We start from the raw sequence: 25,710 nt of genomic DNA, 5'->3' as shown, positions 1-25,710 counted from the left end.
CTTGGCTGTGCGGCCAGTGGCGCAATGGATAACGTGTCTGATAACAGGTCAGAAGATTGAATATTTGACTCCTGTTTGGCTCAAAACTATATTTATTTGACCAAAATCAAGCTGGGAAAAATACTGTATACTTTTCATTGTGTCTGGCAGTTCTCGATTCAAACACATTTTAGACTGATTTTATATGGGACTTTTCTCCAACATCTCAGAGAAAAAGATGGAGCTTGTAATTACAACAAGCATCATTTCAACGTTTATGGATTTGTCTGTGATGTTTTTTTTAAGTAACTGTCTTCCCATATGGTCTGGCGTTTAGGATTCCTGGTTTTCGCCCGGGTTGAATTCCCAGTATGGGAAAGAACATCTTGTCATTTGGGATGCACTTGTGTAAGAACAGATACCACATTTTAACTGGCAGCAGAATCACACAACACAACAATATTCCCTCAGCAACAGCAAATGTGACATGTTTTGTAGATTCATAATTTACAAGACTTTTTAAACATTGAATACACTTCAAGTTTGCATTTCTTGCTCTGCAGTAAAATTCATGCAACAACAGGAGGATAAAATTAAGATATGCATCTGAAACAGAAAACCAAGGAACCTTGTTGTTGACAGACGCAATGACTGTGTACACTGGTCTAGCTGTGACCTGACTTCAGCTTAGACGTGGGGCCAGTGGCGCAATGGATAACGTGTCTGACTACGGATCAGAAGAATCTAGGTTTGACTCCTGGCTGGCTCGATACTTAATTTAATTTATTGAAATCAAGGTGGGATTGATACTGTATATTTTTCAGTGCTTCTGGCTGTTCTCACTTCAAACTCATTTTAGACTGATTTCATCTGGACATTCCCCAACATCTCAGAGAAAAAAAAATTTAGCTTTTAATCCAACAGGCATAATGTCAACATTTAAAGATTTGTCTGTGATGTGTATTTTAAGTATGTGTCTTCCCATATGGTCTAGCGGTTAGGGTTCCTGGTTTTCGCCCGGGTTCAACTCCCGGTATGGGAAAGAATTTCTTGTCGTTTGGGATGCACTTGTGTAACAACAGATACTGCATTTTAACTGGCAGCAGTTTCACACAACACAACAATATTCCCTCAGCAACAGGAAATGTGACATGTTATGTAGATTCAAATTATACAAGGCATTTTAAACGTTGAATACACTTCATGGCTGCATTTCTTGCTCTGCAGTAAAATTCATGCAACAACAGGAGGATCAAATTAAGATTTGCATCTGTAACAGAAATCCCAAGGAACCTTGTCGGTGACAGAAGCTATGACTGTGTACACTGGCCTAGGTGTGTCCTGACTTCAGCTTGGCTGTGCGGCCAGTGGCGCAATGGATAACGTGTCTGATAACAGGTCAGAAGATTGAATATTTGACTCCTGTTTGGCTCAAAACTAGATTTATTTGACCAAAATCAAGCTGGGAAAAATACTGTATACTTTTCATTGTGTCTGGCAGTTCTCGATTCAAACACATTTTAGACTGATTTTATATGGGACTTTTCTCCAACATCTCAGAGAAAAAGATGGAGCTTGTAATTACAACAAGCATCATTTCAACGTTTATGGATTTGTCTGTGATGTTTTTTTTAAGTAACTGTCTTCCCATATGGTCTGGCGTTTAGGATTCCTGGTTTTCGCCCGGGTTGAACTCCCAGTATGGGAAAGAACATCTTGTCATTTGGGATGCACTTGTGTAAGAACAGATACCACATTTTAACTGGCAGCAGAATCACACAACACAACAATATTCCCTCAGCAACAGCAAATGTGACATGTTTTGTAGATTCATAATTTACAAGACTTTTTAAACATTGAATACACTTCAAGTTTGCATTTCTTGCTCTTCAGTAAAATTCATGCAACAACAGGAGGATCAAATTAAGATATGCATCTGAAACAGAAAACCAAGGAACCTTGTTGTTGACAGACACAATGACTGTGTACACTGGTCTAGTTGTGACTTGACTTCAATTTAGACATGGGGCCAGTGGCGCAATGGATAACGTGTCTGACTATGGATCAGAAGATTCTAGGTTCGACTCCTGGCTGGCTCGATACTTAATTTAATTGATTGAATTCAAGCCGGGATTGATACTGAATACTTTTCAGTGCTTCTGGCTGTTCTCACTTCAAACTCATTTTAGACTGATTTCATCTGGACATTCCCCAACATCTCAGAGAAAAAAAAGAATTAGCTTTTAATCCAACAGGCATAATGTCAACATTTAAAGATTTGTCTGTGATGTGTATTTTAAGTATGTGTCTTACCATATGGTCTAGCGGTTAGGATTCCTGGTTTTCACCCAGGTGGCCCGGGTTCAACTCCCGGTATGGGAAAGAATTTCTTGTCGTTTGGGATGCACTTGTGTAACAACAGATACTGCATTTTAACTGGCAGCAGTTTCACACAACACAACAATATTCCCTCAGCAACAGGAAATGTGACATGTTATGTAGATTCAAATTATACAAGGCATTTTAAACGTTGAATACACTTCATGGCTGCATTTCTTGCTCTGCAGTAAAATTCATGCAGGAGGATCAAATTAAGATTTGCATCTGTAACAGAAATCCCAAGGAACCTTGTCGGTGACAGAAGCTATGACTGTGTACACTGGCCTAGGTGTGTCCTGACTTCAGCTTGGCTGTGCGGCCAGTGGTGCAATGGATAACGTGTCTGATAACAGGTCAGAAGATTGAATATTTGACTCCTGTTTGGCTCAAAACTAGATTTATTTGGCCAAAATCAAGCTGGGAAAAATACTGTATACTTTTCATTGTGTCTGGCAGTTCTCGATTCAAACACATTTTAGACTGATTTTATATGGGACTTTTCTCCAACATCTCTGAGAAAAAAGATGGAGCTTGTAATACAACAAGCATAATTTCAACGTTTATGGATTTGTCTGTGATGTTTTTTTAAGTAACTGTCTTCCCATATGGTCTGGCGTTTAGGATTCCTGGTTTTCGCCCGGGTTGAACTCCCAGTATGGGAAAGAACATCTTGTCATTTGGGATGCACTTGTGTAAGAACAGATACCACATTTTAACTGGCAGCAGAATCACACAACACAACAATATTCCCTCAGCAACAGCAAATGTGACATGTTTTGTAGATTCATAATTTACAAGACTTTTTAAACATTGAATACACTTCAAGTTTGCATTTCTTGCTCTGCAGTAAAATTCATGCAACAACAGGAGGATCAAATTAAGATATGCATCTGAAACAGAAAACCAAGGAACCTTGTTGTTGACAGACGCAATGAATGTGTACACTGGTCTAGCTGTGACCTGACTTCAGCTTAGATGTGGGGCCAGTGGCGCAATGGATAACGTGTCTGACTACGGATCAGAAGATTCTAGGTTCGACTCCTGGCTGGCTCAATACTTAATTTAATTGATTGAATTCAAGCCGGGATTGATACTGAATACTTTTCAGTGCTTCTGGCTGTTCTCACTTCAAACTCATTTTAGACTGATTTCATCTGGACATCCCCAACATCTCAGAGAAAAAAAGATGTAGCTTTTAATCCAACAGGCATAATGTCAACATTTAAAGATTTGTCTGTGATGTGTATTTTAAGTATGTGTCTTCCCATATGGTCTAGCGGTTAGGATTCCTGGTTTTCACCCAGGTGTCCCAGGTTCAACTCCCGGTATGGGAAAGAATATCTTGTCGTTTGGGATGCACTTGTGTAACAACAGATACTGCATTTTAACTGGCAGCAGTTTCACACAACACAACAATATTCCCTCAGCAACAGGAAATGTGACATGTTATGTAGATTCAAATTATACAAGGCATTTTAAACGTTGAATAGACTTCATGGCTGCATTTCTTGCTCTGCAGTAATATTCATGCAACAACAGGAGGATCAAATTAAGATTTGCATCTTTAACAGAAATCCCAAGGAACCTTGTCGGTGACAGAAGCTATGACTGTGTACACTGGCCTAGGTGTGTCCTGACTTCAGCTTCGCTGTGCGGCCAGTGGTGCAATGGATAACGTGTCTGATAACAGGTCAGAAGATTCTAGGTTCGACTCCTGGCTGGCTCAATACTTAATTTAATTGATTGAATTCAAGCCGGGATTGATACTGAATACTTTTCAGTGCTTCTGGCTGTTCTCACTTCAAACTCATTTTAGACTGATTTCATCTGGACATTCCCCAACATCTCAGAGAAAAAAAAGATGTAGCTTTTAATCCAACAGGCATGATGTCAACATTTAAAGATTTGTCTGTGATGTGTATTTTAAGTATGTGTCTTCCCATATGGTCTAGTGGTTAGGATTCCTGGTTTTCACCCAGGTGGCCCGTGTTCAACTCCCGGTATGGGAAAGAATATCTTGTCGTTTGGGATGCACTTGTGTAACAACAGATACTGCATTTTAACTGGTAGCAGTTTCACACAACACAACAATATTCCCTCAGCAACAGGAAATGTGACATGTTATGTAGATTCAAATTATACAAGGCATTTTAAACGTTGAATAGACTTCATGGCTGCATTTCTTGCTCCGCAGTAATATTCATGCAACAACAGGAGGATCAAATTAAGATTTGCATCTGTAACAGAAATCCCAAGGAACCTTGTCGGTGACAGAAGCTATGACTGTGTACACTGGCCTAGGTGTGTCCTGACTTCAGCTTGGCTGTGCGGCCAGTGGCGCAATGGATAACGTGTCTGATAACAGGTCAGAAGATTGAATATTTGACTCCTGTTTGGCTCAAAACTAGATTTATTTGACCAAAATCAAGCTGGGAAAAATACTGTATACTTTTCATTGTGTCTGGCAGTCCTCGATTCAAACACATTTTAGACTGATTTTATATGGGACTTTTCTCCAACATCTCTGAGAAAAAGATGGAGCTTGTAATCACAACAAGCATAATTTCAACGTTTATGGATTTGTCTGTGATGTTTTTTTTAAGTAACTGTCTTCCCATATGGTCTGGCTTTAAGGATTCCTGGTTTTCGCCCGGGTTGAACTCCCAGTATGGGAAATAACATCTTGTCATTTGGGATGCACTTGTGTAAGAACAGATACCACATTTTAACTGGCAGCAGAATCACACAACACAACAATATTCCCTCAGCAACAGCAAATGTGACATGTTTTGTAGATTCATAATTTACAAGACTTTTTAAACATTGAATACACTTCAAGTTTGCATTTCTTGCTCTGCAGTAAAATTCATGCAACAACAGGAGGATCAAATTAAGATATGCATCTGAAACAGAAAACCAAGGAACCTTGTTGTTGACAGACGCAATGACTGTGTACACTGGTCTAGCTGTGACCTGACTTCAGCTTAGACGTGGGGCCAGTGGCGCAATGGATAACGTGTCTGACTACGGATCAGAAGATTCTAGGTTAGACTCCTGGCTGGCTCAATACTTAATTTAATTGATTGAATTCAAGCCGGGATTGATACTGAATACTTTTCAGTGCTTCTGGCTGTTCTCACTTCAAACTCATTTTAGACTGATTTCATCTGGACATTCCCCAACATCTCAGAGAAAAAAAAGATGTAGCTTTTAATCCAACAGGCATAATGTCAACATTTAAAGATTTGTCTGTGATGTGTATTTTAAGTATGTGTCTTCCCATATGGTCTACCGGTTAGGATTCCTGGTTTTTACCCAGGTGTCCCGGGTTCAACTCCCGGTATGGGAAAGAATATCTTGTTGTTTGGGATGCACTTGTGTAACAACAGATACTGCATTTTAACTGGCAGCAGTTTCACACAACACAACAATATTCCCTCAGCAACAGGAAATGTGACATGTTATGTAGATTCAAATTATACAAGGCATTTTAAACGTTGAATAGACTTCATGGCTGCATTTCTTGCTCTGCAGTAATATTCATGCAACAACAGGAGGATCAAATTAAGATTTGCATCTGTAACAGAAATCCCAAGGAACCTTGTTGTTGACAGACGCAATGACTGTGTACACTGGTCTAGCTGTGACCTGACTTCAGCTTATACGTGGGGCCAGTGGCGCAATGGATAACGTGTCTGACTACGGATCAGAAGATTCTAGGTTCGACTCCTGGATGGCTCGATACTTAATTTAATTGATTGAAATCAAGCCGGGATTGATACTGAATACTTTTCAGTGCTTCTGGCTGTTCTCACTTCAAACTCATTCCCCAACATCTCAGAGAAAAAAAAGATGTAGCTTTTAATCCAACAGGCATAATGTCAACATTTAAAGATTTGTCTGTGATGTGTATTTTAAGTATGTGTCTTCCCATATGGTCTAGCGGTTAGGATTCCTGGTTTTCACCCAGGTGTCCCGGGTTCAACTCCCGGTATGGGAAAGAATATCTTGTCGTTTGGGATGTACTTGTGTAACAACAGATACTGCATTTTAACTGGCAGCAGTTTCACACAACACAACAATATTCCCTCAGCAACAGGAAATGTGACATGTTATGTAGATTCAAATTATACAAGGCATTTTAAATGTTGAATAGACTTCATGGCTGCATTTCTTGCTCCGCAGTAATATTCATGCAACAACAGGAGGATCAAATTAAGATTTGCATCTGTAACAGAAATCCCAAGGAACCTTGTCGGTGACAGAAGCTATGACTGTGTACACTGGCCTAGGTGTGTCCTGACTTCAGCTTGGCTGTGCGGCCAGTGGCGCAATGGATAACGTGTCTGATAACAGGTCAGAAGATTTAATATTTGACTCCTGTTTGGCTCAAAACTAGATTTATTTGACCAAAATCAAGCTGGGAAAAATACTGTATACTTTTCATTGTGTCTGGCAGTCCTCGATTCAAACACATTTTAGACTGATTTTATATGGGACTTTTCTCCAACATCTCTGAGAAAAAGATGGAGCTTGTAATCACAACAAGCATAATTTCAACGTTTATGGATTTGTCTGTGATGTTTTTTTTAAGTAACTGTCTTCCCATATGGTCTGGCTTTAAGGATTCCTGGTTTTCGCCCGGGTTGAACTCCCAGTATGGGAAATAACATCTTGTCATTTGGGATGCACTTGTGTAAGAACAGATACCACATTTTAACTGGCAGCAGAATCACACAACACAACAATATTCCCTCAGCAACAGCAAATGTGACATGTTTTGTAGATTCATAATTTACAAGACTTTTTAAACATTGAATACACTTCAAGTTTGCATTTCTTGCTCTGCAGTAAAATTCATGCAACAACAGGAGGATCAAATTAAGATATGCATCTGAAACAGAAAACCAAGGAACCTTGTTGTTGACAGACGCAATGACTGTGTACACTGGTCTAGCTGTGACCTGACTTCAACTTAGACGTGGGGCCAGTGGCGCAATGGATAACGTGTCTGACTACGGATCAGAAGATTCTAGGTTCGACTCCTGGCTGGCTCAATACGTAATTTAATTGATTGAATTCAAGCCGGGATTGATACTGTATACTTTTCAGTGCTTCTGGCTGTTCTCACTTCAAACTCATTTTAGACTGATTTCATCTGGACATTCCCCAACATCTCAGAGAAAAAAAAGATGTAGCTTTTAATCCAACAGGCATAATGTCAACATTTAAAGATTTGTCTGTGATGTGTATTTTAAGTATGTGTCTTCCCATATGGTCTAGCGGTTAGGATTCCTGGTTTTCACCTAGGTGTCCGGGGTTCAACTCCCGGTATGGGAAAGAATATCTTGTCGTTTGGGATGCACTTGTGTAATGACAGATACTGCATTTTAACTGGCAGCAGTTTCACACAACACAACAATATTCCCTCAGCAACAGGAAATGTGACATGTTATGTAGATTCAAATTATACAAGGCATTTTAAACGTTGAATAGACTTCATGGCTGCATTTCTTGCTCCGCAGTAATATTCATGCAACAACAGGAGGATCAAATTAAGATTTGCATCTGTAACAGAAATCCCAAGGAACCTTGTCGGTGACAGAAGCTATGACTGTGTACACTGGCCTAGGTGTGTCCTGACTTCAGCTTGGCTGTGCGGCCAGTGGCGCAATGGATAACGTGTCTGATAACAGGTCAGAAGATTGAATATTTGACTCCTGTTTGGCTCAAAACTAGATTTATTTGACCAAAATCAAGCTGGGAAAAATACTGTATACTTTTCATTGTGTCTGGCAGTCCTCGATTCAAACACATTTTAGACTGATTTTATATGGGACTTTTCTCCAACATCTCTGAGAAAAAGATGGAGCTTGTAATCACAACAAGCATAATTTCAACGTTTATGGATTTGTCTGTGATGTTTTTTTTAAGTAACTGTCTTCCCATATGGTCTGGCTTTAAGGATTCCTGGTTTTCGCCCGGGTTGAACTCCCAGTATGGGAAAGAACATCTTGTCATTTGGGATGCACTTGTGTAAGAACAGATACCACATTTTAACTGGCAGCAGAATCACACAACACAACAATATTCCCTCAGCAACAGCAAATGTGACATGTTTTGTAGATTCATAATTTACAAGACTTTTTAAACATTGAATACACTTCAAGTTTGCATTTCTTGCTCTGCAGTAAAATTCATGCAACAACAGGAGGATCAAATTAAGATATGCATCTGAAACAGAAAACCAAGGAACCTTGTTGTTGACAGACGCAATGACTGTGTACACTGGTCTAGCTGTGACCTGACTTCGGCTTAGACGTGGAGCCAGTGGCGCGATGTATAACGTGTCTGACTACGGATCAGAATATTCTAGGTTCGACTCCTTGCTGCCTTGATACTTAATGTTTAATTGATTGAAATCAATCCGGGATTGATACTGTATACTTCTCAGTGCCTCTGGCTGTTCTCACTTCAAACTCATTTTAGACTGATTTCATCTGGACATTCACCAACATCTCAGAGAAAAAAAAGATGTAGCTTTTAATTCAACAGGCATAATGTCAACATTTAAAGATTTGTCTGTGATGTGTATTTTAAGTATGTGTCTTCCCATATGGTCTAGCGGTTAGGATTCCTGGTTTTCACCCAGGTGGCCTGGGTTCAACTCCCGGTATGGGAAAGAAAAGCTTGTCGTTTGGGATGCACTTGTGTAACAACAGATACTGCATTTTAACTGGTAGCAGTTTCACACAACACAACAATATTCCCTCAGCAACAGCAAATGTGACATGTTTTGTAGATTCATAATTTACAAGACTTTTTAAACATTGAATACACTTCAAGTTTGCATTTCTTGCTCTTCAGTAAAATTCATGCAACAACAGGAGGATCAAATTAAGATATGCATCTGAAACAGAAAACCAAGGAACCTTGTTGTTGACAGACGCAATGACTGTGTACACTGGTCTAGCTGTGACCTGACTTCAGCTTAGACGTGGGGCCAGTGGCGCGATGGATAACGTGTCTGACTACGGATCAGAAGATTCTAGGTTCGACTCCTTGCTGCCTCGATACTTAATGTTTAATTGATTGAAATAAAGCCGGGATTGATACTGTATACTTTTCAGTGCTTCTGGCTTTTCTCACTTCAAACTCATTTTTAGACTGATTTCATCTGGACATTCCCCAACATCTCAGAGAAAAAAAGATGTAGCTTTTAATCCAACAGGCATAATGTCAACATTTAAAGATTTGTCTGTGATGTATATTTTAAGTATGTGTCTTCCCATATGGTCTAGCTGTTAGGATTCCTGGTTTTCACCCAGGTGGCCGGGGTTCATCTCCTGGTATGGGAAAGAATATCTTGTAGTTTGGGATGCACTTGTGTAACAACAGATACTGCATTTTAACTGGCAGCAGTTTCACACAACACAACAATATTCCATCAGCAACAGGAAATGTGACATGTTATACAAGGCTTTTTAAACGTTGAATACACTTCATGGCTGCATTTCTTGCTCTGCAGTAAAATTCATGCAACAACAGGAGGATCAAATTAAGATTTGCATCTGTAACAGAAATCCCAAGGAACCTTGTCGGTGACAGAAGCTATGACTGTGTACACTGGCCTAGGTGTGTCCTGACTTCAGCTTGGCTGTGCGGCCAGTGGCGCAATGGATAACATGTCTGATAACAGGTCAGAAAATTGAATATTTGACTCCTGTTTGGCTCAAAACTAGATTTATTTGACCAAAATCAAGCTGGGAAAAATACTGTATACTTTTCATTGTGTCTGGCAGTTCTAGATTCAAACACATTTTAGACTGATTTTATATGGGACTTTTCTCCATCATCTCTGAGAAAAAGATGGAGCTTGTAATTACAACAAGCATAATTTCAACGTTTATGGATTTGTCTGTGATGTTTTTTTAAAGTAACTGTCTTCCCATATGGTCTGGCTTTTAGGATTCCTGTTTTTCGCCCGGGTTCAACTCCCAGTATGGGAAAGAACATCTTGTCATTTGGGATGCACTTGTGTAAGAACAGATACCACATTTTAACTGGCAGCAGAATCACACAACACAACAATATTCCCTCAGCAACAGAAAATGTGACATGTTTTGTAGATTCATAATTTACAAGACTTTTTAAACATTGAATACACTTCAAGTTTGCATTTCTTGCTCTGCAGTAAAATTCATGCAACAACAGGAGGATCAAATTAAGATATGCATCTGAAACAGAAAACCAAGGAACCTTGTTGTTGACAGACGCAATGACTGTGTACACTGGTCTAGCTGTGACCTGACTTCAGCTTAGACGTGGAGCCAGTGGCGCGATGTATAACGTGTCTGACTACGGATCAGAATATTCTAGGTTCGACTCCTTGCTGCCTTGATACTTAATGTTTAATTGATTGAAATCAATCCGGGATTGATACTGTATACTTCTCAGTGCCTCTGGCTGTTCTCACTTCAAACTCATTTTAGACTGATTTCATCTGGACATTCCCCAACATCTCAGAGAAAAAAAAGATGTAGCTTTTAATTCAAGAGGCATAATGTCAACATTTAAAGATTTGTCTGTGATGTGTATTTTAAGTATGTGTCTTCCCATATGGTCTAGCGGTTAGGATTCCTGGTTTTCACCCAGGTGGCCCGGGTTCAACTCCCGGTATGGGAAAGAAAAGCTTGTCGTTTGGGATGCACTTGTGTAACAACAGATACTGCATTTTAACTGGTAGCAGTTTCACACAACACAACAATATTCCCTCAGCAACAGGAAATGTGACATGTTATGTAGATTCAAATTATACAAGCCTTTTTAAACGTTGAATACACTTCATGGCTGCATTTCTTGCTCTGCAGTAAAATTCATGCAACAACAGGAGGATCAAATTAAGATTTGCATCTGTAACAGAAATCCCAAGGAACCTTGTCGGTGACAGAAGCTATGACTGTGTACACTGGCCTAGGTGTGTCCTGACTTCAGCTTGGCTGTGCGGCCAGTGGCGCAATGGATAACGTGTCTGATAACAGGTCAGAAGATTGAATATTTGACTCCTGTTTGGCTCAAAACTAGATTTATTTGACCAAAATCAAGCTGGGAAAAATACTGTGTACTTTTCATTGTGTCTGGCAGTTCTCGATTCAAACACATTTTAGACTGATTTTATATGGGACTTTTCTCCAACATCTCTGAGAAAAAAGATGGAGCTTGTAATACAACAAGCATAATTTCAACGTTTATGGATTTGTCTGTGATGTTTTTTTAAGTAACTGTCTTCCCATATGGTCTGGCTTTTAGGATTCCTGGTTTTCGCCCGGGTTGAACTCCCAGTATGGGAAAGAACATCTTGTCATTTGGGATGCACTTGTGTAAGAACAGATACCACATTTTAACTGGCAGCAGAATCACACAACACAACAATATTCCCTCAGCAACAGCAAATGTGACATGTTTTGTAGATTCATAATTTACAAGACTTTTTAAACATTGAATACACTTCAAGTTTGCATTTCTTGCTCTGCAGTAAAATTCATGCAACAACAGGAGGATCAAATTAAGATATGCATCTGAAACAGAAAACCAAGGAACCTTGTTGTTGACAGACGCAATGACTGTGTACACTGGTCTAGCTGTGACCTGACTTCAGCTTAGACGTGGAGCCAGTGGCGCGATGTATAACGTGTCTGACTACGGATCAGAATATTCTAGGTTCGACTCCTTGCTGCCTTGATACTTAATGTTTAATTGATTGAAATCAATCCGGGATTGATACTGTATACTTCTCAGTGCCTCTGGCTGTTCTCACTTCAAACTCATTTTAGACTGATTTCATCTGGACATTCCCCAACATCTCAGAGAAAAAAAAGATGTAGCTTTTAATTCAACAGGCATAATGTCAACATTTAAAGATTTGTCTGTGATGTGTATTTTAAGTATGTGTCTTCCCATATGGTCTAGCGGTTAGGATTCCTGGTTTTCACCCAGGTGGCCCGGGTTCAACTCCCGGTATGGGAAAGAAAAGCTTGTCGTTTGGGATGCACTTGTGTAACAACAGATACTGCATTTTAACTGGTAGCAGTTTCACACAACACAACAATATTCCCTCAGCAACAGGAAATGTGACATGTTATGTAGATTCAAATTATACAAGCCTTTTTAAACGTTGAATACACTTCATGGCTGCATTTCTTGCTCTGCAGTAAAATTCATGCAACAACAGGAGGATCAAATTAAGATTTGCATCTGTAACAGAAATCCCAAGGAACCTTGTCGGTGACAGAAGCTATGACTGTGTACACTGGCCTAGGTGTGTCCTGACTTCAGCTTGGCTGTGCGGCCAGTGGCGCAATGGATAACGTGTCTGATAACAGGTCAGAAGATTGAATATTTGACTCCTGTTTGGCTCAAAACTAGATTTATTTGACCAAAATCAAGCTGGGAAAAATACTGTGTACTTTTCATTGTGTCTGGCAGTTCTCGATTCAAACACATTTTAGACTGATTTTATATGGGACTTTTCTCCAACATCTCTGAGAAAAAAGATGGAGCTTGTAATACAACAAGCATAATTTCAACGTTTATGGATTTGTCTGTGATGTTTTTTTAAGTAACTGTCTTCCCATATGGTCTGGCTTTTAGGATTCCTGGTTTTCGCCCGGGTTGAACTCCCAGTATGGGAAAGAACATCTTGTCATTTGGGATGCACTTGTGTAAGAACAGATACCACATTTTAACTGGCAGCAGAATCACACAACACAACAATATTCCCTCAGCAACAGCAAATGTGACATGTTTTGTAGATTCATAATTTACAAGACTTTTTAAACATTGAATACACTTCAAGTTTGCATTTCTTGCTCTGCAGTAAAATTCATGCAACAACAGGAGGATCAAATTAAGATATGCATCTGAAACAGAAAACCAAGGAACCTTGTTGTTGACAGACGCAATGACTGTGTACACTGGTCTAGCTGTGACCTGACTTCAGCTTAGACGTGGAGCCAGTGGCGCGATGTATAACGTGTCTGACTACGGATCAGAATATTCTAGGTTCGACTCCTTGCTGCCTTGATACTTAATGTTTAATTGATTGAAATCAATCCGGGATTGATACTGTATACTTCTCAGTGCCTCTGGCTGTTCTCACTTCAAACTCATTTTAGACTGATTTCATCTGGACATTCACCAACATCTCAGAGAAAAAAAAGATGTAGCTTTTAATTCAACAGGCATAATGTCAACATTTAAAGATTTGTCTGTGATGTGTATTTTAAGTATGTGTCTTCCCATATGGTCTAGCGGTTAGGATTCCTGGTTTTCACCCAGGTGGCCTGGGTTCAACTCCCGGTATGGGAAAGAAAAGCTTGTCGTTTGGGATGCACTTGTGTAACAACAGATACTGCATTTTAACTGGTAGCAGTTTCACACAACACAACAATATTCCCTCAGCAACAGCAAATGTGACATGTTTTGTAGATTCATAATTTACAAGACTTTTTAAACATTGAATACACTTCAAGTTTGCATTTCTTGCTCTTCAGTAAAATTCATGCAACAACAGGAGGATCAAATTAAGATATGCATCTGAAACAGAAAACCAAGGAACCTTGTTGTTGACAGACGCAATGACTGTGTACACTGGTCTAGCTGTGACCTGACTTCAGCTTAGACGTGGGGCCAGTGGCGCGATGGATAACGTGTCTGACTACGGATCAGAAGATTCTAGGTTCGACTCCTTGCTGCCTCGATACTTAATGTTTAATTGATTGAAATCAAGCCGGGATTGATACTGTATACTTTTCAGTGCTTCTGGCTTTTCTCACTTCAAACTCATTTTTAGACTGATTTCATCTGGACATTCCCCAACATCTCAGAGAAAAAAAGATGTAGCTTTTAATCCAACAGGCATAATGTCAACATTTAAAGATTTGTCTGTGATGTATATTTTAAGTATGTGTCTTCCCATATGGTCTAGCTGTTAGGATTCCTGGTTTTCACCCAGGTGGCCGGGTTTCATCTCCCGGTATGGGAAAGAATATCTTGTAGTTTGGGATGCACTTGTGTAACAACAGATACTGCATTTTAACTGGCAGCAGTTTCACACAACACAACAATATTCCATCAGCAACAGGAAATGTGACATGTTATACAAGGCTTTTTAAACGTTGAATACACTTCATGGCTGCATTTCTTGCTCTGCAGTAAAATTCATGCAACAACAGGAGGATCAAATTAAGATTTGCATCTGTAACAGAAATCCCAAGGAACCTTGTCGGTGACAGAAGCTATGACTGTGTACACTGGCCTAGGTGTGTCCTGACTTCAGCTTGGCTGTGCGGCCAGTGGCGCAATGGATAACATGTCTGATAACAGGTCAGAAAATTGAATATTTGACTCCTGTTTGGCTCAAAACTAGATTTATTTGACCAAAATCAAGCTGGGAAAAATACTGTATACTTTTCATTGTGTCTGGCAGTTCTAGATTCAAACACATTTTAGACTGATTTTATATGGGACTTTTCTCCATCATCTCTGAGAAAAAGATGGAGCTTGTAATTACAACAAGCATAATTTCAACGTTTATGGATTTGTCTGTGATGTTTTTTTAAAGTAACTGTCTTCCCATATGGTCTGGCTTTTAGGATTCCTGTTTTTCGCCCGGGTTCAACTCCCAGTATGGGAAAGAACATCTTGTCATTTGGGATGCACTTGTGTAAGAACAGATACCACATTTTAACTGGCAGCAGAATCACACAACACAACAATATTCCCTCAGCAACAGAAAATGTGACATGTTTTGTAGATTCATAATTTACAAGACTTTTTAAACATTGAATACACTTCAAGTTTGCATTTCTTGCTCTGCAGTAAAATTCATGCAACAACAGGAGGATCAAATTAAGATATGCATCTGAAACAGAAAACCAAGGAACCTTGTTGTTGACAGACGCAATGACTGTGTACACTGGTCTAGCTGTGACCTGACTTCAGCTTAGACGTGGAGCCAGTGGCGCGATGTATAACGTGTCTGACTACGGATCAGAATATTCTAGGTTCGACTCCTTGCTGCCTTGATACTTAATGTTTAATTGATTGAAATCAATCCGGGATTGATACTGTATACTTCTCAGTGCCTCTGGCTGTTCTCACTTCAAACTCATTTTAGACTGATTTCATCTGGACATTCCCCAACATCTCAGAGAAAAAAAAGATGTAGCTTTTAATTCAACAGGCATAATGTCAACATTTAAAGATTTGTCTGTGATGTGTATTTTAAGTATGTGTCTTCCCATATGGTCTAGCGGTTAGGATTCCTGGTTTTCACCCAGGTGGCCGGGGTTCAACTCCCGGTATGGGAAAGAAAAGCTTGTTGTTTGGGATGCACTTGTGTAACAACAGATACTGCATTTTAACTGGTAGCAGTTTCACACAACAGAACAATATTCCCTCAGCAACAGGAAATGTGACATGTTATGTAGATTCAAATTATACAAGGCTTTTTAAACGTTGAATACACTTCATGGCTGCATTTCTTGCTCTGCAGTAAAATTCATGCAACAACAGGAGGATCAAATTAAGATTTGCATCTGTAACAGAAATCCCAAGGAACCTTGTCGGTGACAGAAGCTATGACTGTGTACACTGGCCTAGGTGTGTCCTGACTTCAGCTTGGCTGTGCGGCCAGTGGCGCAATGGATAACGTGTCTGATAACAGGTCAGAAGATTGAATATTTGACTCCTGTTTGGCTCAAAACTAGATTTATTTGACCAAAATCAAGCTGGGAAAAATACTGTGTACTTTTCATTGTGTCTGGCAGTTCTCGATTCAAACACATTTTAGACTGATTTTATATGGGACTTTTCTCCAACATCTCTGAGAAAAAAGATGGAGCTTGTAATACAACAAGCATAATTTCAACGTTTATGGATTTGTCTGTGATGTTTTTTTAAGTAACTGTCTTCCCATATGGTCTGGCTTTTAGGATTCCTGGTTTTCGCCCGGGTTGAACTCCCAGTATGGGAAAGAACATCTTGTCATTTGGGATGCACTTGTGTAACAACAGATACCACATTTTAACTGGCAGCAGAATCACACAACACAACAATATTCCCTCAGCAACAGCAAATGTGACATGTTTTGTAGATTCATAATTTACAAGACTTTTTAAACATTGAATACACTTCAAGTTTGCATTTCTTGCTCTGCAGTAAAATTCATGCAACAACAGGAGGATCAAATTAAGATATGCATCTGAAACAGAAAACCAAGGAACCTTGTTGTTGACAGACGCAATGACTGTGTACACTGGTCTAGCTGTGACCTGACTTCAGCTTAGACGTGGGGCCAGTGGCGCGATGTATAACGTGTCTGACTACGGATCAGAAGATTCTAGGTTCGACTCCTTGCTGCCTCGATACTTAATGTTTAATTGATTGAAATCAAGCCGGGATTGATACTGTATACTTTTCAGTGCTTCTGGCTTTTCTCACTTCAAACTCATTTTTAGACTGATTTCATCTGGACATTCCCCAACATCTCAGAGAAAAAAAGATGTAGCTTTTAATCCAACAGGCATAATGTCAACATTTAAAGATTTGTCTGTGATGTATATTTTAAGTATGTGTCTTCCCATATGGTCTAGCTGTTAGGATTCCTGGTTTTCACCCAGGTGGCCGGGGTTCATCTCCCGGTATGGGAAAGAATATCTTGTAGTTTGGGATGCACTTGTGTAACAACAGATACTGCATTTTAACTGGCAGCAGTTTCACACAACACAACAATATTCCATCAGCAACAGGAAATGTGACATGTTATACAAGGCTTTTTAAACGTTGAATACACTTCATGGCTGCATTTCTTGCTCTGCAGTAAAATTCATGCAACAACAGGAGGATCAAATTAAGATTTGCATCTGTAACAGAAATCCCAAGGAACCTTGTCGGTGACAGAAGCTATGACTGTGTACACTGGCCTAGGTGTGTCCTGACTTCAGCTTGGCTGTGCGGCCAGTGGCGCAATGGATAACGTGTCTGATAACAGGTCAGAAGATTGAATATTTGACTCCTGTTTGGCTCAAAACTAGATTTATTTGACCAAAATCAAGCTGGGAAAAATACTGTGTACTTTTCATTGTGTCTGGCAGTTCTCGATTCAAACACATTTTAGACTGATTTTATATGGGACTTTTCTCCAACATCTCTGAGAAAAAAGATGGAGCTTGTAATACAACAAGCATAATTTCAACGTTTATGGATTTGTCTGTGATGTTTTTTTAAGTAACTGTCTTCCCATATGGTCTGGCTTTTAGGATTCCTGGTTTTCGCCCGGGTTGAACTCCCAGTATGGGAAAGAACATCTTGTCATTTGGGATGCACTTGTGTAAGAACAGATACCACATTTTAACTGGCAGCAGAATCACACAACACAACAATATTCCCTCAGCAACAGCAAATGTGACATGTTTTGTAGATTCATAATTTACAAGACTTTTTAAACATTGAATACACTTCAAGTTTGCATTTCTTGCTCTGCAGTAAAATTCATGCAACAACAGGAGGATCAAATTAAGATATGCATCTGAAACAGAAAACCAAGGAACCTTGTTGTTGACAGACGCAATGACTGTGTACACTGGTCTAGCTGTGACCTGACTTCAGCTTAGACGTGGAGCCAGTGGCGCGATGTATAACGTGTCTGACTACGGATCAGAATATTCTAGGTTCGACTCCTTGCTGCCTTGATACTTAATGTTTAATTGATTGAAATCAATCCGGGATTGATACTGTATACTTCTCAGTGCCTCTGGCTGTCCTCACTTCAAAATCATTTTAGACTGATTTCATCTGGACATTCCCCAACATCTCAGAGAAAAAAAAGATGTAGCTTTTAATTCAACAGGCATAATGTCAACATTTAAAGATTTGTCTGTGATGTGTATTTTAAGTATGTGTCTTCCCATATGGTCTAGCGGTTAGGATTCCTGGTTTTCACCCAGGTGGCCCGGGTTCAACTCCCGGTATGGGAAAGAATATCTTGTTGTTTGGGATGCACTTGTGTAACAACAGATACTGCATTTTAACTGGCAGCAGTTTCACACAACACAACAATATTCCCTCAGCAACAGGAAATGTGACATGTTATGTAGATTCAAATTATACAAGGCATTTTAAACGTTGAATACACTTCATTGCTGCATTTCTTGCTCTGCAGTAAAATTCATGCAACAACAGGAGGATCAAATTAAGATTTGCATCTGTAACAGAAATCCCAAGGAACCTTGTCGGTGACAGAAGCTATGACTGTGTACACTGGCCTAGGTGTGTCCTGACTTCAGCTTGGCTGTGCGGCCAGTGGCGCAATGGATAACGTGTCTGATAACAGGTCAGAAGATTGAATATTTGACTCCTGTTTGGCTCAAAACTAGATTTATTTGACCAAAATCAAGCTGGGAAAAATACTGTGTACTTTTCATTGTGTCTGGCAGTTCTCGATTCAAACACATTTTAGACTGATTTTATATGGGACTTTTCTCCAACATCTCTGAGAAAAAAGATGGAGCTTGTAATACAACAAGCATAATTTCAACGTTTATGGATTTGTCTGTGATGTTTTTTTAAGTAACTGTCTTCCCATATGGTCTGGCTTTTAGGATTCCTGGTTTTCGCCCAGGTTGAACTCCCAGTATGGGAAAGAACATCTTGTCATTTGGGATGCACTTGTGTAAGAACAGATACCACATTTTAACTGGCAGCAGAATCACACAACACAACAATATTCCCTCAGCAACAGCAAATGTGACATGTTTTGTAGATTCATAATTTACAAGACTTTTTAAACATTGAATACACTTCAAGTTTGCATTTCTTGCTCTTCAGTAAAATTCATGCAACAACAGGAGGATCAAATTAAGATATGCATCTGAAACAGAAAACCAAGGAACCTTGTTGTTGACAGACACAATGACTGTGTACACTAGTCTAGCTGTGACCTGACTTCAGCTTAGACGTGGGGCCAGTGGCGCAATGGATAACGTGTCTGACGTGAAGATAACGTGTCGGATCAGAAGATTCTAGGTTCGACTCCTGGCTGGCTCGATACTTAATTTAATTGATTGAAATCAAGCCGGCATTGATACTGTATACTCTTCAGTGCTTCTGGCTGTTCTCACTTCAAACTCATTTTAGACTGATTTCATCTGGACATTCCCCAACATCTCAGAGAAAAAAAGATGTAGCTTTTAATCCAACAGGCATAATGTCAACATTTAAAGATTTGTCTGTGATGTGTATTTTAAGTATGTGTCTTCCCATATGGTCTAGCGGTTAGGATTCCTGGTTTTCACCCAGGTGGCCCGGGTTCAACTCCCGGTATGGGAAAGAATATCTTGTTGTTTGGGATGCACTTGTGTAACAACAGATACTGCATTTTAACTGGCAGCAGTTTCACACAACACAACAATATTCCCTCAGCAACAGGAAATGTGACATGTTATGTAGATTCAAATTATACAAGGCATTTTAAACGTTGAATACACTTCATGGCTGCATTTCTTGCTCTGCAGTAAAATTCATGCAACAACAGGAGGATCAAATTAAGATTTGCATCTGTAACAGAAATCCCAAGGAACCTTGTCGGTGACAGAAGCTATGACTGTGTACACTGGCCTAGGTGTGTCCTGACTTCAGCTTGGCTGTGCGGCCAGTGGCGCAATGGATAACGTGTCTGATAACAGGTCAGAAGATTGAATATTTGACTCCTGTTTGGCTCAAAACTAGATTTATTTGACCAAAATCAAGCTGGGAAAAATACTGTATACTTTTCATTGTGTCTGGCAGTTCTCGATTCAAACACATTTTAGACTGATTTTATATGGGACTTTTCTCCAACATCGCTGAGAAAAAGATGGAGCTTGTAATTACAACAAGCATCATTTCAACGTTTATGGATTTGTCTGTGATGTTTTTTTAAAGTAACTGTCTTCCCATATGGTCTGGCTTTTAGGATTTCTGGTTTTCGCCCGGGTTGAACTCCCAGTATGGGAAAGAACATCTTGTCATTTGGGATGCACTTGTGTAAGAACAGATACCACATTTTAACTGGCAGCAGAATCACACAACACAACAATATTCCCTCAGCAACAGCAAATGTGACATGTTTTGTAGATTCATAATTTACAAGACTTTTTAAACATTGAATACACTTCAAGTTTGCATTTCTTGCTCTTCAGTAAAATTCATGCAACAACAGGAGGATCAAATTAAGATATGCATCTGAAACAGAAAACCAAGGAACCTTGTTGTTGACAGACACAATGACTGTGTACACTGGTCTAGCTGTGACCTGACTTCAGCTTAGACGTGGGGCCAGTGGCGCAATGGATAATGTGTCTGACTACGGATCAGAAGATTCTAGGTTCGACTCCTGGCTGGCTCGATACTTAATTTAATTGATTGAAATCAAGCCGGCATTGATACTGTATACTCTTCAGTGCTTCTGGCTGTTCTCACTTCAAACTCATTTTAGACTGATTTCATCTGGACATTCCCCAACATCTCAGAGAAAAAAAGATGTAGCTTTTAATCCAAAAGGCATAATGTCAACATTTAAAGATTTGTCTGTGATGTGTATTTTAAGTATGTGTCTTTCCATATGGTCTAGCGGTTAGGATTCCTGGTTTTCACCCAGGTGGCCCGGGTTCAACTCCCGGTATGGGAAAGAATATCTTGTTGTTTGGGATGCACTTGTGTAACAACAGATACTGCATTTTAACTGGCAGCAGTTTCACACAACACAACAATATTCCCTCAGCAACAGGAAATGTGACATGTTATGTAGATTCAAATTATACAAGCCTTTTTAAACGTTGAATACACTTCATGGCTGCATTTCTTGCTCTGCAGTAAAATTCATGCAACAACAGGAGGATCAAATTAAGATTTGCATCTGTAACAGAAATCCCAAGGAACCTTGTCGGTGACAGAAGCTATGACTGTGTACACTGGCCTAGGTGTGTCCTGACTTCAGCTTGGCTGTGCGGCCAGTGGCGCAATGGATAACGTGTCTGATAACAGGTCAGAAGATTGAATATTTGACTCCTGTTTGGCTCAAAACTAGATTTATTTGACCAAAATCAAGCTGGGAAAAATACTGTGTACTTTTCATTGTGTCTGGCAGTTCTCGATTCAAACACATTTTAGACTGATTTTATATGGGACTTTTCTCCAACATCTCTGAGAAAAAAGATGGAGCTTGTAATACAACAAGCATAATTTCAACGTTTATGGATTTGTCTGTGATGTTTTTTTAAGTAACTGTCTTCCCATATGGTCTGGCTTTTAGGATTCCTGGTTTTCGCCCGGGTTGAACTCCCAGTATGGGAAAGAACATCTTGTCATTTGGGATGCACTTGTGTAAGAACAGATACCACATTTTAACTGGCAGCAGAATCACACAACACAACAATATTCCCTCAGCAACAGCAAATGTGACATGTTTTGTAGATTCATAATTTACAAGACTTTTTAAACATTGAATACACTTCAAGTTTGCATTTCTTGCTCTGCAGTAAAATTCATGCAACAACAGGAGGATCAAATTAAGATATGCATCTGAAACAGAAAACCAAGGAACCTTGTTGTTGACAGACGCAATGACTGTGTACACTGGTCTAGCTGTGACCTGACTTCAGCTTAGACGTGGAGCCAGTGGCGCGATGTATAACGTGTCTGACTACGGATCAGAATATTCTAGGTTCGACTCCTTGCTGCCTTGATACTTAATGTTTAATTGATTGAAATCAATCCGGGATTGATACTGTATACTTCTCAGTGCCTCTGGCTGTTCTCACTTCAAACTCATTTTAGACTGATTTCATCTGGACATTCACCAACATCTCAGAGAAAAAAAAGATGTAGCTTTTAATTCAACAGGCATAATGTCAACATTTAAAGATTTGTCTGTGATGTGTATTTTAAGTATGTGTCTTCCCATATGGTCTAGCGGTTAGGATTCCTGGTTTTCACCCAGGTGGCCTGGGTTCAACTCCCGGTATGGGAAAGAAAAGCTTGTCGTTTGGGATGCACTTGTGTAACAACAGATACTGCATTTTAACTGGTAGCAGTTTCACACAACACAACAATATTCCCTCAGCAACAGCAAATGTGACATGTTTTGTAGATTCATAATTTACAAGACTTTTTAAACATTGAATACACTTCAAGTTTGCATTTCTTGCTCTTCAGTAAAATTCATGCAACAACAGGAGGATCAAATTAAGATATGCATCTGAAACAGAAAACCAAGGAACCTTGTTGTTGACAGACGCAATGACTGTGTACACTGGTCTAGCTGTGACCTGACTTCAGCTTAGACGTGGGGCCAGTGGCGCGATGGATAACGTGTCTGACTACGGATCAGAAGATTCTAGGTTCGACTCCTTGCTGCCTCGATACTTAATGTTTAATTGATTGAAATCAAGCCGGGATTGATACTGTATACTTTTCAGTGCTTCTGGCTTTTCTCACTTCAAACTCATTTTTAGACTGATTTCATCTGGACATTCCCCAACATCTCAGAGAAAAAAAGATGTAGCTTTTAATCCAACAGGCATAATGTCAACATTTAAAGATTTGTCTGTGATGTATATTTTAAGTATGTGTCTTCCCATATGGTCTAGCTGTTAGGATTCCTGGTTTTCACCCAGGTGGCTGGGGTTCATCTCCCGGTATGGGAAAGAATATCTTGTAGTTTGGGATGCACTTGTGTAACAACAGATACTGCATTTTAACTGGCAGCAGTTTCACACAACACAACAATATTCCATCAGCAACAGGAAATGTGACATGTTATACAAGGCTTTTTAAACGTTGAATACACTTCATGGCTGCATTTCTTGCTCTGCAGTAAAATTCATGCAACAACAGGAGGATCAAATTAAGATTTGCATCTGTAACAGAAATCCCAAGGAACCTTGTCGGTGACAGAAGCTATGACTGTGTACACTGGCCTAGGTGTGTCCTGACTTCAGCTTGGCTGTGCGGCCAGTGGCGCAATGGATAACATGTCTGATAACAGGTCAGAAAATTGAATATTTGACTCCTGTTTGGCTCAAAACTAGATTTATTTGACCAAAATCAAGCTGGGAAAAATACTGTATACTTTTCATTGTGTCTGGCAGTTCTAGATTCAAACACATTTTAGACTGATTTTATATGGGACTTTTCTCCATCATCTCTGAGAAAAAGATGGAGCTTGTAATTACAACAAGCATAATTTCAACGTTTATGGATTTGTCTGTGATGTTTTTTTAAAGTAACTGTCTTCCCATATGGTCTGGCTTTTAGGATTCCTGTTTTTCGCCCGGGTTCAACTCCCAGTATGGGAAAGAACATCTTGTCATTTGGGATGCACTTGTGTAAGAACAGATACCACATTTTAACTGGCAGCAGAATCACACAACACAACAATATTCCCTCAGCAACAGAAAATGTGACATGTTTTGTAGATTCATAATTTACAAGACTTTTTAAACATTGAATACACTTCAAGTTTGCATTTCTTGCTCTGCAGTAAAATTCATGCAACAACAGGAGGATCAAATTAAGATATGCATCTGAAACAGAAAACCAAGGAACCTTGTTGTTGACAGACGCAATGACTGTGTACACTGGTCTAGCTGTGACCTGACTTCAGCTTAGACGTGGAGCCAGTGGCGCGATGTATAACGTGTCTGACTACGGATCAGAATATTCTAGGTTCGACTCCTTGCTGCCTTGATACTTAATGTTTAATTGATTGAAATCAATCCGGGATTGATACTGTATACTTCTCAGTGCCTCTGGCTGTTCTCACTTCAAACTCATTTTAGACTGATTTCATCTGGACATTCCCCAACATCTCAGAGAAAAAAAAGATGTAGCTTTTAATTCAACAGGCATAATGTCAACATTTAAAGATTTGTCTGTGATGTGTATTTTAAGTATGTGTCTTCCCATATGGTCTAGCGGTTAGGATTCCTGGTTTTCACCCAGGTGGCCCGGGTTCAACTCCCGGTATGGGAAAGAAAAGCTTGTTGTTTGGGATGCACTTGTGTAACAACAGATACTGCATTTTAACTGGTAGCAGTTTCACACAACAGAACAATATTCCCTCAGCAACAGGAAATGTGACATGTTATGTAGATTCAAATTATACAAGGCTTTTTAAACTTTGAATACACTTCATGGCTGCATTTCTTGCTCTGCAGTAAAATTCATGCAACAACAGGAGGATCAAATTAAGATTTGCATCTGTAACAGAAATCCCAAGGAACCTTGTCGGTGACAGAAGCTATGACTGTGTACACTGGCCTAGGTGTGTCCTGACTTCAGCTTGGCTGTGCGGCCAGTGGCGCAATGGATAACGTGTCTGATAACAGGTCAGAAGATTGAATATTTGACTCCTGTTTGGCTCAAAACTAGATTTATTTGACCAAAATCAAGCTGGGAAAAATACTGTGTACTTTTCATTGTGTCTGGCAGTTCTCGATTCAAACACATTTTAGACTGATTTTATATGGGACTTTTCTCCAACATCTCTGAGAAAAAAGATGGAGCTTGTAATACAACAAGCATAATTTCAACGTTTATGGATTTGTCTGTGATGTTTTTTTAAGTAACTGTCTTCCCATATGGTCTGGCTTTTAGGATTCCTGGTTTTCGCCCGGGTTGAACTCCCAGTATGGGAAAGAACATCTTGTCATTTGGGATGCACTTGTGTAACAACAGATACCACATTTTAACTGGCAGCAGAATCACACAACACAACAATATTCCCTCAGCAACAGCAAATGTGACATGTTTTGTAGATTCATAATTTACAAGACTTTTTAAACATTGAATACACTTCAAGTTTGCATTTCTTGCTCTGCAGTAAAATTCATGCAACAACAGGAGGATCAAATTAAGATATGCATCTGAAACAGAAAACCAAGGAACCTTGTTGTTGACAGACGCAATGACTGTGTACACTGGTCTAGCTGTGACCTGACTTCAGCTTAGACGTGGGGCCAGTGGCGCGATGTATAACGTGTCTGACTACGGATCAGAAGATTCTAGGTTCGACTCCTTGCTGCCTCGATACTTAATGTTTAATTGATTGAAATCAAGCCGGGATTGATACTGTATACTTTTCAGTGCTTCTGGCTTTTCTCACTTCAAACTCATTTTTAGACTGATTTCATCTGGACATTCCCCAACATCTCAGAGAAAAAAAGATGTAGCTTTTAATCCAACAGGCATAATGTCAACATTTAAAGATTTGTCTGTGATGTATATTTTAAGTATGTGTCTTCCCATATGGTC

At 39.5% G+C, this 25,710-nt stretch overlaps 22 non-coding genes across 22 annotated transcripts; all 22 read left to right on the top strand.

Annotated features, from left to right (window-relative positions):
• Positions 1–675: 675 nt before the first annotated feature.
• trnar-acg lies at positions 676–748 on the top strand. The gene has a single exon. It is a non-coding gene; the product is annotated as a tRNA-Arg (tRNA).
• A 1,257-nt stretch (positions 749–2,005) lies between these two features.
• trnah-aug lies at positions 2,006–2,078 on the top strand. The gene has a single exon. It is a non-coding gene; the product is annotated as a tRNA-His (tRNA).
• Positions 2,079–2,289: 211 nt separating this feature from the next.
• trnae-uuc lies at positions 2,290–2,361 on the top strand. The gene has a single exon. It is a non-coding gene; the product is annotated as a tRNA-Glu (tRNA).
• Positions 2,362–3,338: 977 nt separating this feature from the next.
• trnar-acg lies at positions 3,339–3,411 on the top strand. Its single transcript has one exon. It is a non-coding gene; the product is annotated as a tRNA-Arg (tRNA).
• A 209-nt stretch (positions 3,412–3,620) lies between these two features.
• On the top strand, positions 3,621–3,692 carry trnae-uuc. Its single transcript has one exon. It is a non-coding gene; the product is annotated as a tRNA-Glu (tRNA).
• A 603-nt stretch (positions 3,693–4,295) lies between these two features.
• On the top strand, positions 4,296–4,367 carry trnae-uuc. Its single transcript has one exon. It is a non-coding gene; the product is annotated as a tRNA-Glu (tRNA).
• A 984-nt stretch (positions 4,368–5,351) lies between these two features.
• trnar-acg lies at positions 5,352–5,424 on the top strand. The gene has a single exon. It is a non-coding gene; the product is annotated as a tRNA-Arg (tRNA).
• Positions 5,425–5,635: 211 nt separating this feature from the next.
• On the top strand, positions 5,636–5,707 carry trnak-uuu. Its single transcript has one exon. It is a non-coding gene; the product is annotated as a tRNA-Lys (tRNA).
• Positions 5,708–6,286: 579 nt separating this feature from the next.
• trnae-uuc lies at positions 6,287–6,358 on the top strand. The gene has a single exon. It is a non-coding gene; the product is annotated as a tRNA-Glu (tRNA).
• Positions 6,359–7,342: 984 nt separating this feature from the next.
• On the top strand, positions 7,343–7,415 carry trnar-acg. Its single transcript has one exon. It is a non-coding gene; the product is annotated as a tRNA-Arg (tRNA).
• Positions 7,416–7,626: 211 nt separating this feature from the next.
• On the top strand, positions 7,627–7,698 carry trnae-uuc. Its single transcript has one exon. It is a non-coding gene; the product is annotated as a tRNA-Glu (tRNA).
• A 1,270-nt stretch (positions 7,699–8,968) lies between these two features.
• trnae-uuc lies at positions 8,969–9,040 on the top strand. Its single transcript has one exon. It is a non-coding gene; the product is annotated as a tRNA-Glu (tRNA).
• A 1,931-nt stretch (positions 9,041–10,971) lies between these two features.
• On the top strand, positions 10,972–11,043 carry trnae-uuc. Its single transcript has one exon. It is a non-coding gene; the product is annotated as a tRNA-Glu (tRNA).
• Positions 11,044–12,312: 1,269 nt separating this feature from the next.
• Positions 12,313–12,384, top strand: trnae-uuc. The gene has a single exon. It is a non-coding gene; the product is annotated as a tRNA-Glu (tRNA).
• Positions 12,385–13,653: 1,269 nt separating this feature from the next.
• trnae-uuc lies at positions 13,654–13,725 on the top strand. The gene has a single exon. It is a non-coding gene; the product is annotated as a tRNA-Glu (tRNA).
• Positions 13,726–15,656: 1,931 nt separating this feature from the next.
• Positions 15,657–15,728, top strand: trnae-uuc. The gene has a single exon. It is a non-coding gene; the product is annotated as a tRNA-Glu (tRNA).
• A 2,595-nt stretch (positions 15,729–18,323) lies between these two features.
• trnae-uuc lies at positions 18,324–18,395 on the top strand. The gene has a single exon. It is a non-coding gene; the product is annotated as a tRNA-Glu (tRNA).
• Positions 18,396–19,674: 1,279 nt separating this feature from the next.
• trnae-uuc lies at positions 19,675–19,746 on the top strand. The gene has a single exon. It is a non-coding gene; the product is annotated as a tRNA-Glu (tRNA).
• A 984-nt stretch (positions 19,747–20,730) lies between these two features.
• Positions 20,731–20,803, top strand: trnar-acg. Its single transcript has one exon. It is a non-coding gene; the product is annotated as a tRNA-Arg (tRNA).
• A 210-nt stretch (positions 20,804–21,013) lies between these two features.
• On the top strand, positions 21,014–21,085 carry trnae-uuc. The gene has a single exon. It is a non-coding gene; the product is annotated as a tRNA-Glu (tRNA).
• Positions 21,086–22,354: 1,269 nt separating this feature from the next.
• On the top strand, positions 22,355–22,426 carry trnae-uuc. The gene has a single exon. It is a non-coding gene; the product is annotated as a tRNA-Glu (tRNA).
• Positions 22,427–24,357: 1,931 nt separating this feature from the next.
• trnae-uuc lies at positions 24,358–24,429 on the top strand. The gene has a single exon. It is a non-coding gene; the product is annotated as a tRNA-Glu (tRNA).
• Positions 24,430–25,710: the final 1,281 nt, after the last annotated feature.

This window comes from Oncorhynchus mykiss, unplaced genomic scaffold (assembly GCF_013265735.2).
Source record: "Oncorhynchus mykiss isolate Arlee unplaced genomic scaffold, USDA_OmykA_1.1 un_scaffold_304, whole genome shotgun sequence".
In the NCBI taxonomy this organism is placed as follows: Eukaryota; Metazoa; Chordata; class Actinopteri; order Salmoniformes; family Salmonidae; genus Oncorhynchus; species Oncorhynchus mykiss.
Note: the sequence above shows the minus strand (reverse complement) of the source record. Positions and strands in the feature narration are given on the sequence as shown.